Source organism: Octopus sinensis, linkage group LG9 (genome assembly GCF_006345805.1).
Source record: "Octopus sinensis linkage group LG9, ASM634580v1, whole genome shotgun sequence".
In the NCBI taxonomy this organism is placed as follows: Eukaryota; Metazoa; Mollusca; class Cephalopoda; order Octopoda; family Octopodidae; genus Octopus; species Octopus sinensis.
Window position 1 is genome coordinate 31,811,270 of NC_043005.1, and position 13,822 is coordinate 31,825,091.

The window sequence follows — 13,822 nt, forward strand, 5'->3', positions numbered from 1 at the left end:
TTTATGGATACCCTGTATATTCGTTATACAAGTATATATATATATATGTATATATATATATATATATAGTAAGGGTTATAATAATCCATGGAAGGAATTTATAAATGTTTTAATCTATCGCTACTCGCGTTTCTGCAAACCACATGTATTTTGTGACCATAGTACGATTTCCTGAGATGATTACAGGCCAATCTGTAATATCAATGGACATAGGGTGGGTCTTTGTGCATGCGTTCATTTCTTCATGTAATATAACTGAAAGATGTTTATCAATATTCGCCAATCAAAAGGTCCACTGGGGTATGTGGGCGGTCCAGTGTGTATTTGGATTAACAGAGAGTGTATATATATATATATATATATATATATATATATATATATATATATATATAATTTTAAATACATAACCGTAAGAGCTACTAATAGTTTCATGCTGTTATGATACTTGAACAGGAATATTTATAAAATATGCCATGTACCTTAAAGCAACACTTCAGGCTCCGTTTATGCGTTATATATATTTTAAAAATAAACACGCTGGACGAAATAAGATATAACGTAGTAAAAAATGTGAAGTTTAGTGCAAAAATTGGAACGAGAAAAAGGAAACAGAATCAAGAAAACAAACATTCTCGTCTCCCCTGGTTGCGGAAAGTTCGTTAAATACAACTGATTCAGAACAAAATAACAGAAAATATGTCAAAGTCTGCGGCGTCATCGGTCGCGGTGGCACCAGTCGCGGTGGTGCCGGTCGCGACGGCACCGGCGGCGATGGCAGCGGTGGGTTTTGATTGTAGTCGTTGTGAGGGTCAAGAGTGAAATGATCTTTAAGGTTGTTATAATGAGGAAAATGTTAGTGCTAACGATGACAACAATGGTGAGGAGGATGGGATGAGGAGGATGAGGAAGAGGATGGGTGGATGAGGATGGGGTGAATATGGGGGTGATATTATATTGATAGCACTGTTGAAATTATTAATACTGATGTGATCAAGGGAAAGGAGGAAGAAGCAAGGAAAGGAAGAATAAGAAGAAATAGAAGTGTATGAAGAATGATGGTTCCTTCTGCAATTTGAATTGTGGTGGTGGTAATGAAGAGGAGGGGAGAGAGGAGTCGGTGGTGATGTTCATATGTAGTAGTAGTGATAGGGAGAGGAGGAGGACGACGACGATGACGAGGAGGAGGAGGAATTGTCAGTGTTATCTCGCCCTCCTTGATACAACCCCTACAATCTTGTCTCGGGGAAGGTCATAATTAGACCATACGTAACTAGATTATGTTAATCTGAGATTAACTATTTCAGCCTACCTTATCTAATATGTTCCTCCATTTTGAAGATGGTAGAATGTAGCTTGAGGGAGATTTGGCTACTATTTCTAGCAAGCCAAGCAACCACATAAAGAACCCTTCATTGGTTTGCTGGTGATTTTGTGGCTATGGCCGAAGAGTGATAGGTATAATGACTATGATGATAATTTTGTTTGTGTAAGACAGAAAACAGTTTGTCTATGAATAAGACTATAAAAGTGGTCGACTGACTCGATGCTAATATATTATTAGCGCAACTTATTTTGTCAAAGTCTCACTTTCATAGTAACAGACCTCTTTCTGATTTCAAGCCCGTATCACATCCTCATCTCTTCCCTTCCTCAACTTCTTTTTATGACTTGGAAGTAAATGTTTCTTTCTTCATAGTTTTGTCCGCTGTCCAGAGTCATTCTTTCTTCTCATCTGTTTATCTATTTCTCTATCCTCTTCTTTATCTCTCTCTCTCTCTCTCTCTTTTTCTCTCAGTATATAAATATATATGTGTGTGTGTGTATGTATATTTATGTGTGTATGTGTGTGTATATGGGTATGTATATATATATATATATATATGTGTGTGTGTGTGTGTGTGTGTGTGTGTGTGTGTATGTGTGTGTATGTGTGTGTGTGTGTGTGTGTGTGTGTATGTGTGTGTGTATGTGTACAGACAAACTATATGTGTATGTGTATATATATATATTCATTCATTTTTTTTCAGTCATTAGGCTGCTGCCATTCTGCAGCACCGCCTTTAGTCGAACAAGTCGACCCCAGGATTTATTCTTTGTAAGCCTAGTACTTATTCTATCGGTCTCTTTTGCCGAACCACTAAGTTACAGGAACGTAAACACACCAACATCGGTTGACAAGTGATGGTAGGGGGACAAACATAAACACACAAATATACACAAACACACACGCATATATATATAGAGAGATAGATAGATAGATAGATAGATAGATAGATAGATAGATAGATATAGATAGATAGATAGATAGATAGATAGATAGATAGATAGATAGATAAATAGATAGATAGATAGATAGATCGATAGATAGATAGATAGATAGATAGATAGATAGATAGATAGATAGATAGATAGATAGATAGATAGATAGATACGACAGGCTTCTTTCAGTTTCCGTCTACCAAGGCTTTGGTCGGCCCGAGGCTATTGTAGAAGACATTCGTCCAAGGTGCCACGCAGTGGGACTGAACCCAGAGCCATGTGGTTGGTAAGCGAGCTACCTACCAGACAGCCACCCCTGTGCCTGTATATACATAATACATACATACAGACAGACATATGTGTATGTGTGTGTGTTTGCGCGTGTTTGTGTGCGCGCGCGCGTTTGTGTGTGCGTAGCTATCTCTGTTTATTTTGATTGCAGGTATTTCCTGAGTATACGCCCAGCTGCCAAAAGCTGGATATTTTATTGTCATCAAGAAGTATATTAAATTTCCTTTGACTTTCTTTAATGGCCTTTATAGTATGTGACCTCTCTTAATGAGATCAATATTACGTGGCATCGCTCAGAAGAAGTGATACATGTTATTAATGTGACAATTCCTTGAGACATTAAACGTTTCGTGGTTCTAAATAAACTTTCGTCTCAACTTATTTTTGATTTGTTCTTTCAATTTGTTCTTCCAATAATAAACTCCATCTGTAAGTCTAACATACTGAAATCACTAACAGCTATGTTTATACCATCATGTTTGTACCACCATGGTTGTACTGCTATGTTTAGTTCAGTTTAATAACGTATTTTTATTTTGTTTTGTTTTTTGTCTGGTTTCAGTCCTTTCAAGTTGTTTTTTCTGGTTATATGCCTACTAAAGTACGTCGCCCTCTCTGTGCACCACTGTATCGTAATATTTCGTTCCTTCATTATTATTGCTATTATTACATCATTTTCTTCCGACTATATCCTCGTTCAAAATTTTATATCTGTCTTACAAGCTGCGAGAATCTGTTGAGCGTAGGACAAAATACTTTGTAGCGGACACTCCAAATCTCGTCAGCTTTGCCTTTCACCTTTTCAAGGTTAATAAAATAAAGTACTAGTCACTTACTTGTATCTTACGCCTAAATCAGAAACCTTTATTATTTTCATTATGGTTGTGGTTATTGTTGTTGTTGTTGTTGTTGTTGTTGTTGCTGTTGTTGTTGTTGTTGTTGTTGTTGTTGTTGTTGTTGTTGTTGTTGTTGTTTCTGCTGCTGTTGTTTTCATGTACACTTAACGGATTAGACTGTTGAAGAAGTAAAGGAAAAAATGGCGGCGAGCTGGCAGAATCGTTAGCATATGTCACTACGTTCTGATTTCTAATTCCACCGAGGTCGACTTTACCTTTCGTCCTTTCGGGGTCGATAAATTAAGTACCAATTGCGTACTGGAGTCGATCTAATCGACTGGCACCCTCCACTCAAAATTTAAGGCCTTGTGCCTATAGTAGAAAGGAAAAGAAAAGAATCTTAGCATCCAAGAATCCGCCTATTAGGTTACAGCAAATAACCTTAGAACCCAAGAACCCTCCTAAGTATCCTAGCTGTCATTAATAACACTGGTTCCTGGAGCTGCACTAAACTGGTTTTTATGCCTGTTTCCTCTATCCATTTGATCGGATCTTTACGGATAGTTCCCAATGCACCTATAACTACTGGGATACATTTTACCCGCACCTTCCATAGTCTCTGTAATTCAGTTGCTAGGTTCTAGCTATGTCCTGGTACTTAACTATTTTTTCTATAACTCTCATATTAATTTTTTCATCATTTGGGACTGTAGAGTCAATTATCTGGCACTTTCTATTCTCTTTACTACTACCAAATCAGGCTTTCTAGCTTCTCTCTCAGTCTGAATTTGAAAGTACCACAACATCTTACTTTCTCCTACTGTACTAGGTTCGTGTTCATACTATTTATCAGTATGTTCAAGTCCTAGCTTTCTATATAGCTTCCAGTGGAACTCTCGCCCTAGAGTGTCATGTCTTTTCTTGTATTCTTTCTATGCCAGCATACTACATTCTCTTACTATATGAGTGACGCTTTCCTCTTTTGATTTGCATAATATTCATTTTAAGAGTCTACTTGGTTTTTGTCTATCTTGGCTTTTATATATTTAGTCCTTAATGTTTGATCCTGTGCTGCTACTGACAAACTTTCTGTCTCCCTCTTCAACTTTCCTTTCTGTAACAATAACTATATCTCACTATTACTACTTGCTGCAACTATCTTTGAGAATCTACCATACAGCGCGTTGTCCAGCAAGACAGATAATTTTTGTTCTTTTCTCTGGTTTTTAACTTCGTTTGGGTTTTTGGTTTCTCTATATCTTACTGTAACTCGAGCAGTTTTTAATAAACTTTCTTCACTATTATCCACATAGGAGTCTATATCTACTTTACCTAACTCCACGCAATCTTCCACTGATATTAGCCCTCTTCCGCCTTCCTTTCTAGGTAGGTATAATACTGCTACTCCTGCCCTTGGGTGGAGTCCTCCATTCATATTGACTTCCTTCGTAGTTCGTCTGTCTAGCTTTGCTAATTCAGTTTTTGTCCAATCTACAAAAGCTGCTAAGTTTCTAAGTAATAATAGTGCCCAAGTATTTACAATCTGCACTAGATTCGGACCATTTAGCTTAGACTACATTAGCTTCGATGTACTCCTCAATTTTCGTGTTCGTTTCTGTAGTTAGTACTCTGTCAGATTCTAATACTCCAAGATACTTATAACTTTCTCCTCCTTTCAATGATTTTAATGTCTGGCCATCTAGTAATTGGATGCCTTCGCTGTTGACTACCTTGCTCTTTTTCATGACTAATATTGCACAATTATCTATGCAAAATTCTATGCCTATATCTTTTCTGACGAGTCTTACAGTCTGTATTCATGAATCTAACTCTTTTTCATTCTTACTAAAAACTTCAGATCATCCATGTAGAACAAATGGTTAATTTTTCCATTACTATTTTTGAACTGATACCCTGCCTTGGCCTTCCTTAATACGAAACTGGGGAGAATTAAATATAAGAAAAATATTAAAGGGGACATCGAGTCCCCCTGGAAAATTCCTCTTTTGATATTAACTTTCCCTAAGAGTGTGTCACCCGAGTAGAGGTCTACTTTCCATTTCTTCATGCTAAAGTTAATCAATTCTTGAATTTTTAATGTTCTAAAGTATTCCAGGGAAAATTCCTTCCCCATAATTCTTTTGAACGTAGAGTTAATATTTTAGTAAAGTTGCTAGCGAAGTGGTTGGCTCTTGTCTTCGCCAGTGTTGTAGAAACTGCGAAGACACAGGTATATCCATCTCACGAGAAACATCTATGACTTGGCTCTGGTCGGATTCTGATCCACTTGAATAAAACCAAAGAATTTAATAGGATCGTCCCTAGTACTTCATGGTGTTCTTCGGTGTAACCGTTTCTACGCCGGCTTCAAAGATTGGATTGCCTTATTATAAAGCGGTGAACTGGCTAAACAGTTACATATCAAGATCGATTTAATCGATCTTACCCTTCCAGCTTTGTGCCAATATTAGAAAGCAATATAAAACTTATTGGATAATACAGTTTTAGTGCAGCAATATTTAAAGTCCTTTTATATCTTGAAACTCAAATCCTGGCGGAATTAATTTACCTTTTTAAGCTTGTGTACTCGATAAGCTTATTGACAGTATTATACAAGAATTGTTTCAATCGACAAATATTCCATCTTCTCTAAAATAAATAATGGCCATATCCCGATGTCAGCAAACATTGTCTGGCGATGTTCATTACATTTCAAATAACTAATGGCCTATCAGATCTTAAATCAGCTTTTCATGCAGGATTTAATGAAAATTCGATTTTGCTATATTGATTTCCATTAGGTGGGGATATCTGATGTTCCAACCTTTCAAATGACTACATTTTATTTTAACAGAGATTACGTGTAGCATAACAATCCATATGATTTTTGAGGATGTTTAAATCATGTATGTTGTTCTGCTTTTCACCTATAATCAAAATTTAGAAAATTTAGTTTTAATGCCATTCCAGAAAAAGATAGAGGAAGATATTTTAAAACTCATTGCAGTTCACAGTTGACCTCCTCGGAAAGCCAAAAATCGGGAGGGTGGTCTATTCCAGGGAAGGGACGGAGAGTACAGTAGCAACAATACACGGTAACCTCGGAAGAGATATTCCCCTGGAAGTTTTTCATTTCTCACTGCAAACGCTCAAGCCTTCACATTCATTTCAAAATTGCAAACTTCACTCTCAACGAAGTGAGTACAGTGGTGGCAAAACAGGATCTGTTGCAGAACCATCTGACATCACTTACAAGATTTACAAAAACTGCTTTTACGAACTTAAGACTTTTACGAACGACCTGGAAGAAGAAAAAAATCTTGGCTCTAAAAACTTACCTAGTGCTATTTTGTCTCAAAAGAAGAAAATTCAGTAGGACTTGATCAGTCTCGAGAGATTTTCTGGTCAATCAGTAACAAAATATTAACAACAGATCTACTCGCCGCCAAGAGCATTGATATGAGTATCCAAAAAGGATATGTACATCACTAAGGAGGCAAAGAGGAATAACAACTCACTTTCTGTGTTCTAGTTAGATATCACCAAATCAGTCTCGAGAGATTTTCTGGTCAATCAGTGACAAAATATTAACAACAGATCTACTCGCCGCCAAGAGCATTGATATGAGTATCCAAAAAGGATATGCACATCACTAAGGAGGCAAAGAGGAATAACAACTCACTTTCTGTGTTCTAGTTAGATATCACCAAATCACTAAATGTGCTTCACCAGCTAATCCAATTTACGTTAGAGTAGGATCAAATACTAGAATCAGCAGTCAAGCTCACAATGTTGCACATGGATTTGCTGAAGATGAGACTCGCCGTGGGAAATTTCATCACTAAATGACAGAGGCTTGAAAAGGGCATTATGGCAGGTTGTACAATATCCGTAGTCCTGCTATAGATGGGAGGAAAACATGCTAGAGGTTCAGGAACTGATCATGATACAGGGTATCCATCCTGCAGAAAGTGCAATGATCTCCAAGACCGCCTACGGTAAGTTGAAATGTGGAAGTTGTGGAAGAGGATACCCGAAACTTTATTTTAAGGATATCGTCAACGAAGTCCCAGTGAAACGGTTGGCTCGGTTGCGACCGCATGAGAGAAGACAGGGACTGGCCGTAATAAAGGAAGGTGTAAATCTTGGAGAATCGAATTACGCAAGACAACAAAAACAAAAGAGAAAGAAACCTAAAACAAGATGAACAACACCGAGTCCTTCGAGAATATTCCACAATATCTACTGTCATGGTGGTACTTCCACATTTGGCCTAAAGTGCCAAAAGAGAAAACAAAAATTTGTGAATAAGATTTCTTGTTTATATTTGAAAAGAAAATCATTCTTTTCTGCTATCAGTTCGTTCTCGACTACAAGAAAGAGGTGGGAGAATGCAGTCTATAATGGTAGTTAATCAATATTAATTCAAAGCATATCAGACATTGTCTGTGTGATTAGTGCACGTATGACGCATCATACTTTATTTAAAATGGACAGAAGATAATGGTGTAATATGCAAATAGCGCCATTTGCAAACAACCATAGCAACACACATCCTAAAATAGATTTAGACCAATTAGGAGAGATTACATTGAAATCTCTGAATAAATTGCAATTTGTCAAAGAGATTTATTTAAAGATTATCATCATCGTCATTATTATTATTTCGTATATGGGTTTAGGGACAGGAATACGGATTTCATAAACTGTATTGATGACAAGGAAAAAATCGAGATTGGATTCATGATCGGCTGATTTCAATTAATAAGTTATTCAATAACTAACTTTTGAATCGTTTTCTCTGTTGAAGAAGGTAATCAGTCACTAGAGCAATGATAGCCGAGTTGATAGGTTTACAGACAATCAACCAAGGGATCACAGATTAATGTTTTTCCCACATTTATTGTTCAGATCTTTGGTTCTGGTTGTGTCGAAGAATTGGTTCCATCTTCACTTGTGTTGGTTATTGCCTAAAGATTCACGTTTCTACATATTGGTTGCCAACTTTGCAAATTTTCATCAAGTATGGCTAGTCCACCGAGGTTGATACTGCTAAATCATAGTTTCAATACAGAATTTATTGGCTTCCGTAGAGGTACTGACATTTCTCCGTCTGTTCTGCCACTGTATATTCATAACTTTCAAATACAGATGAGACTAAAAGAAAGAGCAGAAAGCCAGTTACACCTCCCTGCTAAACTTCACTTCTTGCCGTAAATTGTTGTGGAAGTCTGGCTTCTCACTTCGGCTTTCATATTGCGCGGGAGCAGAAGCTGTGTAATTTCGATGAATATCAGTAAGTAGTGCTTCAATATTTAAGAATCGACTGCTCTAACAGGATCATAGAAAACCATGTACAACATTAACTTTTCTTGTAGCTGGCGAGAGAGGGTCATATTAGTTGCATCTATGTTGTTGTTTGTTGTTTGTTCCTTCTCGAACCATGCCTGGCTCATAAGAGCCTGTTTCCCAGTTACATTGGCGCATAGGTTCCCCACCTTGAGGGGACACTGGTCCGTTGCAGGTGAGCTGCTAGATGCAGGAGGAAAGAGTGAGAGAAAGTTGTGGCGAAAGAGTTAGCAAAAGTTCGCCATTACCTTCTGCCGGAGCCGCGTGGAGTTTAGATGCTTCGCCCAGTTTGAGATTCGAACCCTCGATCACTCGACTGCGAGTCTACTGCTCTAACCACTAGGCCATGTGCCTCTACAATTGTATCTATAAGAGGTTGAAAACCAGATTGAGATGATTCAATGTGTCACCCATAGGGAGATGAGTAAGGTGAGTAGAATTCGAAACAGAATTTTTACCAGCAGCTGGTAAAAGCAAGATTCCCCTGTGGCTGCCATAATATGATTTGTTTCTCTAGGAGATAGCAATAATGGTTGCTCCTCTGATACCTGCTAGTATCTCTTCTCGCGTCTAGATTAGCATTAACAGTGTTGGGAGCTTTGTTATAAGTACTTCAGTCTCAGGTTAATATATCTCAACCAAAATATGATAGGACCGAGTGCTTTTTTTAGAGAATTGATTGTTTTTTCGTTTTTGATTTTTATATTTTTTAAATGTTGGACCTATCCAGAGATCGTTGACTTGTAGAGGCACAATTCAGCAACTGTTCGAGTGACGGCTGCTGGTTACTTTACGTTATGACGAGAATCGTGACAACCTCTGTGAGAATGGACTAGCCGAACTCGTATAAGCAGTTGCGTGTTTGACAGAGCGAGAGATGAGAAACAGCAGGAAGTCGAAAGGTGTCGTTCGTGAGTTCGAAGAATAGCAGGAAATTGTTGAGAAGTTGTTATAGTTCGTTGAGAGTTGTTTTAGATTGGTTACAGTTGTTGGCAGAGTATTTGGGAATACATCAAGTGGAGACAGCTGGGGTCTATCCCGTTCCGTGGTACTATATATCACACTATTCCGCCGAGGTCGACTTTGCCTTTCATCCTTTCGGGGTCGATAAATTAAGCACTAGTTGCGTACTGGGGTTGATCTAATCGACTGGCCCCCTCCCCCAAACTTTCGAGCCTTGTGCCTAGAGTAGAAAAGAACTATATATCACACTGTATTAGTGCACGACACCAAGGTGCCATATACAGAAACCACAAAGTTACAAAAGTTATAAACCCATAAAGTTATAAAACTTTATGTCTGTATCGCCTTTAGACCCGAAAGACGGTGAATATGTTATACTAGAACTGAGGTGCCTCAATCGCGATGAATAAAACTCTTATGTCATACATGTCAACCAGTTTCAAGATTTCAAGCATTCCAATCTGCAGCCAATTGTTCATCATTGCTACGGAAGAATCTTTTTCTTTGGAACTGCATTGCTTGCAAGCAATCTTTATCCTGCGCTCATGATTTTTGTCCTTTTGTGAGATGTGGAAACTACTCTTTTTTGGACGAGCAGCCTCTTGGTTTGAGCGTTGTTCTCATCAAAGCAGTATTAGGTTTGACTGGAGTTTCTTGTGAAATACTAGTACTCCTGATAAGCTACGGAAATGCCTGCTTTTAGAGCACACCATATGTTTTCAGCGATGTTATATGGTTCCAGACTAGTGGGAGATGGTTTTTCAACCAAATTCTGCTGAAATTGTTACACTTTTGCTGGATCTGAGTTCCAGTGTTGATTTTCCGCTGTTATTGTTTCTACTATCAATGCCACGTATGTAGCAGATGCTTATATAGCTGTATTGATATTGTTGTTTCAAGGAAGAAAGCTTTTCCCCTTTTTTATCCTCGCTCACCGCCATCCTCTGCTTCCAAAATACACTGCGACATTTCAGGACATGTTACACAAAAAATGTTTGTAATCGTATTTCTTTTTCTTTTGTTTATTTTTTTTTGTTCTTTCTCATGATGATTTTTCTATTAATGGTGAATCTAATGGAGAATCTGCTTTGTCTTTTATATTTCCAAGAGTGATAAAGTAAAAACTTGTCAAGTCCTGACAATCGATATAATTGACTGTACCCGTACTTCATAGTTTGTCATCCTGTATATCATTAAAAGCGGTGGATCAGAAAAAGGGAACAGAGACTAATTGATTGCCCAGCAATATTCAGTTATTCTATGTTCTAAGTTCAAATCTTGTCGACATCAATTTTACGTTTCATCCTTCTGAAATTAATAAAATAAATACAAGTACTGGATCAATATAATTAATTTAATCTTCTTTCAAAATTTCCAATCTAACTTGTACAAGTGTCAGAAATAATTGATAATAATCATTTTATTTCATTGATTCTTGATGGCGTCATTTAAATGTGGTTGTTATCACAGTTGTTGTTGATATTGTTGTTATTGTTGTTGTTGCTGTTGTTGCTGCTGCTGCTGTTGATGTTTTGTTGATGTTGTTGTTACTAGTTTTCGTTTTTATTGTTACTCTTTTACTCTTTTACTTGTTTCAGTCATTTGACTGTAGCCATGCTGGAGCACCGCCTTTAGTCGAGCAAATCAACCCCAGGACTTATTCTTTGAAAGCCTAGTACTTATTCTATCGGTCTCTTTTGCCGAACCGCTAAGTTACGGGGACGTAAACACACCAGCAACGATTGTCAAGCGATGTTGGGGGAACAAACACAGACACACAAACATATACACACACACACATATATATATATATACATATACATATATAGAATAATTATATATGTATATAATTAATATTGTATATATATATACATATATTACATATATATATATGTATGTATATGTATATATATATATATATGAATATGCATGTATATGTGTGTGTTCACATGTATTACGTGCATGTGTGAATATATATTTATACTAAATATATATATGGGCTCTGTATAAAATGACAGGCTCTACAGTGGAGAAACTGGGTAAATTATCAAGCTCAATATACGATACAGGAAAGGATTTATTTGGTGCGCATTGATGCCGTCGAGAGGTAGACCCCGAAACTGCGCGCATTCTCTCCTGATGACCCCATACACTTGTTGGCTTCCGGTATGCGGAGTTTTTGACTGGTAGCACTTGCATGTGCAAGTTGTTTGCAAGACATCTAAGACCTTGTGGTAGGTAACCATTGACAAACCGAAAAGACGGTTAGGCATCTTGGAAAGACGAGTGGACTGCTCGGAAAGACGAGCGGAAAATAGGAAAGAATATCGACACCAGGAAAGACTGGCGGAGGCTGCGGACTTACGATCCTCGCCTTTGTAATATATTGTAACAGATATGAATGGAAATGACAGCCCCACGATTGACCGAGAGGGGGGAGTCGAGAATCAATCAAACCCAGTCAGCACGGAAATGACCTTGGAAACGAGTACGTAAAGTCAATACCACCATGACCGATATCCAATCTACAGTGGAGAAGGCTAGCCACTGGATTTGGTTAAAAAGAGACGATGAGCGATGGCTAGAAGGATATTGAGCTTTATTTGATAACCAGTTGATCTAGCAAGCGGGACCTCATATCAGTGAGGGGGGCCGGTGCGCATTGATGCCGTCGAGAGGTAGGCCCCGAAACGACGCGCATTCTCTCCTGATGACGCTATACACTTGCTGGCTTTCGGTATGCGGAGCTTTTGACTGGTAGCACTTGCATGTGCAAGTTGTTTGCAAGTCACCTAATTATTTCACTTCTCTATTCCCATAATTTATTAAACAGTCTATTGTTTTTACACATCATCACCATTTTTCGTATTTTGCATGGGTATGTCTGCATTATCATTATTTCTATTAATTTATGACTAACTATATTTTTTTCATAACTGTTTATATATTTTAACTGTTCATTGTATTCTTGCTGTTTTTATATTTTCTTTTTGTTTTAAATATAATATATCTCTATGTGCATCCTTCCCTGAAGAAACTCTCACTTGTAGTAATTAACCAAATTAATTTAGTTAAATTAAATTAAATTTGGTTAATTTTTATGCTGCAAGTGATGAATTGAACCAATTGTAGGTCTGGTCTTGTCAAAGATAATAAACTTTTATTAATCTTATTCCCATCTTCTCTCTCTTGTGCGTGTGTGTGTGTGTGTGTGTGTTGTGTGTGTGTGTGTGTGTGTGTGTGTGTGTACAGTATATATAAGTTAGTTTATATTCTGTTAATAACGTAGTAGAATACTGTATAAAGCTCGTCCACCTTCAGATTTCACCCAGCGCTATCCAACAGTAGTATTATACCTACTGCCAGATTTGCGTTGGGACTTCTGTAATTGAATATGTTGGAGTCTACAAGGAGTACAGAGGAACATTTATATGTTATCATTACAATTGTTTTTATGCAACGTAGTTCTCCAGGTTTCTTCGCTAGTTCTAGTAGTGATTCAGTAATAAGAACAAGGTCATTGGCGTAGAGGAACTCCCAATGGCAGCCAGTCTTAAATTCCTCTATTACAACCTGGAGGATTATGATAAATAACAGGGGCTAAGACCCGATCCCTATTGGACTCCTACTTGTATACTAAATTCCTTGCTACACTCATTAGTGACTAAGAGCTTCCCGTACATTAGGGTGGAGCGAAAAATGCAACTTTCGAAATTGGTAACCAAGAATCGATATTTTGTTGCGAGTTATAGTTAAAAGAAAGGTGTATAAAGAACTTTCCGGTTAAATATTTTTTTCAGGGAAATTTTTAAAATTGCTAATTTTTGGTCGACTTTTGGATTTCATAGATTGTAAGTCGTAAGGAATACATATTTCTACATAGCAGAATGCAAAACAGTAAATATAGTATCCCTAAAAGGTTGCATACCAAGTTTCAATACAATTTACTAATTTCTTGAAGTCTCGCATTGGCTACAAAGACAATGGGGTGTGAACTTCTCTCCAGTGCCGCTACAACGGTCGTTGCGTGTGGACGTACATCGCACGAGTGTTAAGTTTTCTGCTTTGTTCCTTGAATTTAGGCAATTGTATTAAAATTAATGATCGTGTAAAATTCAGTGTTG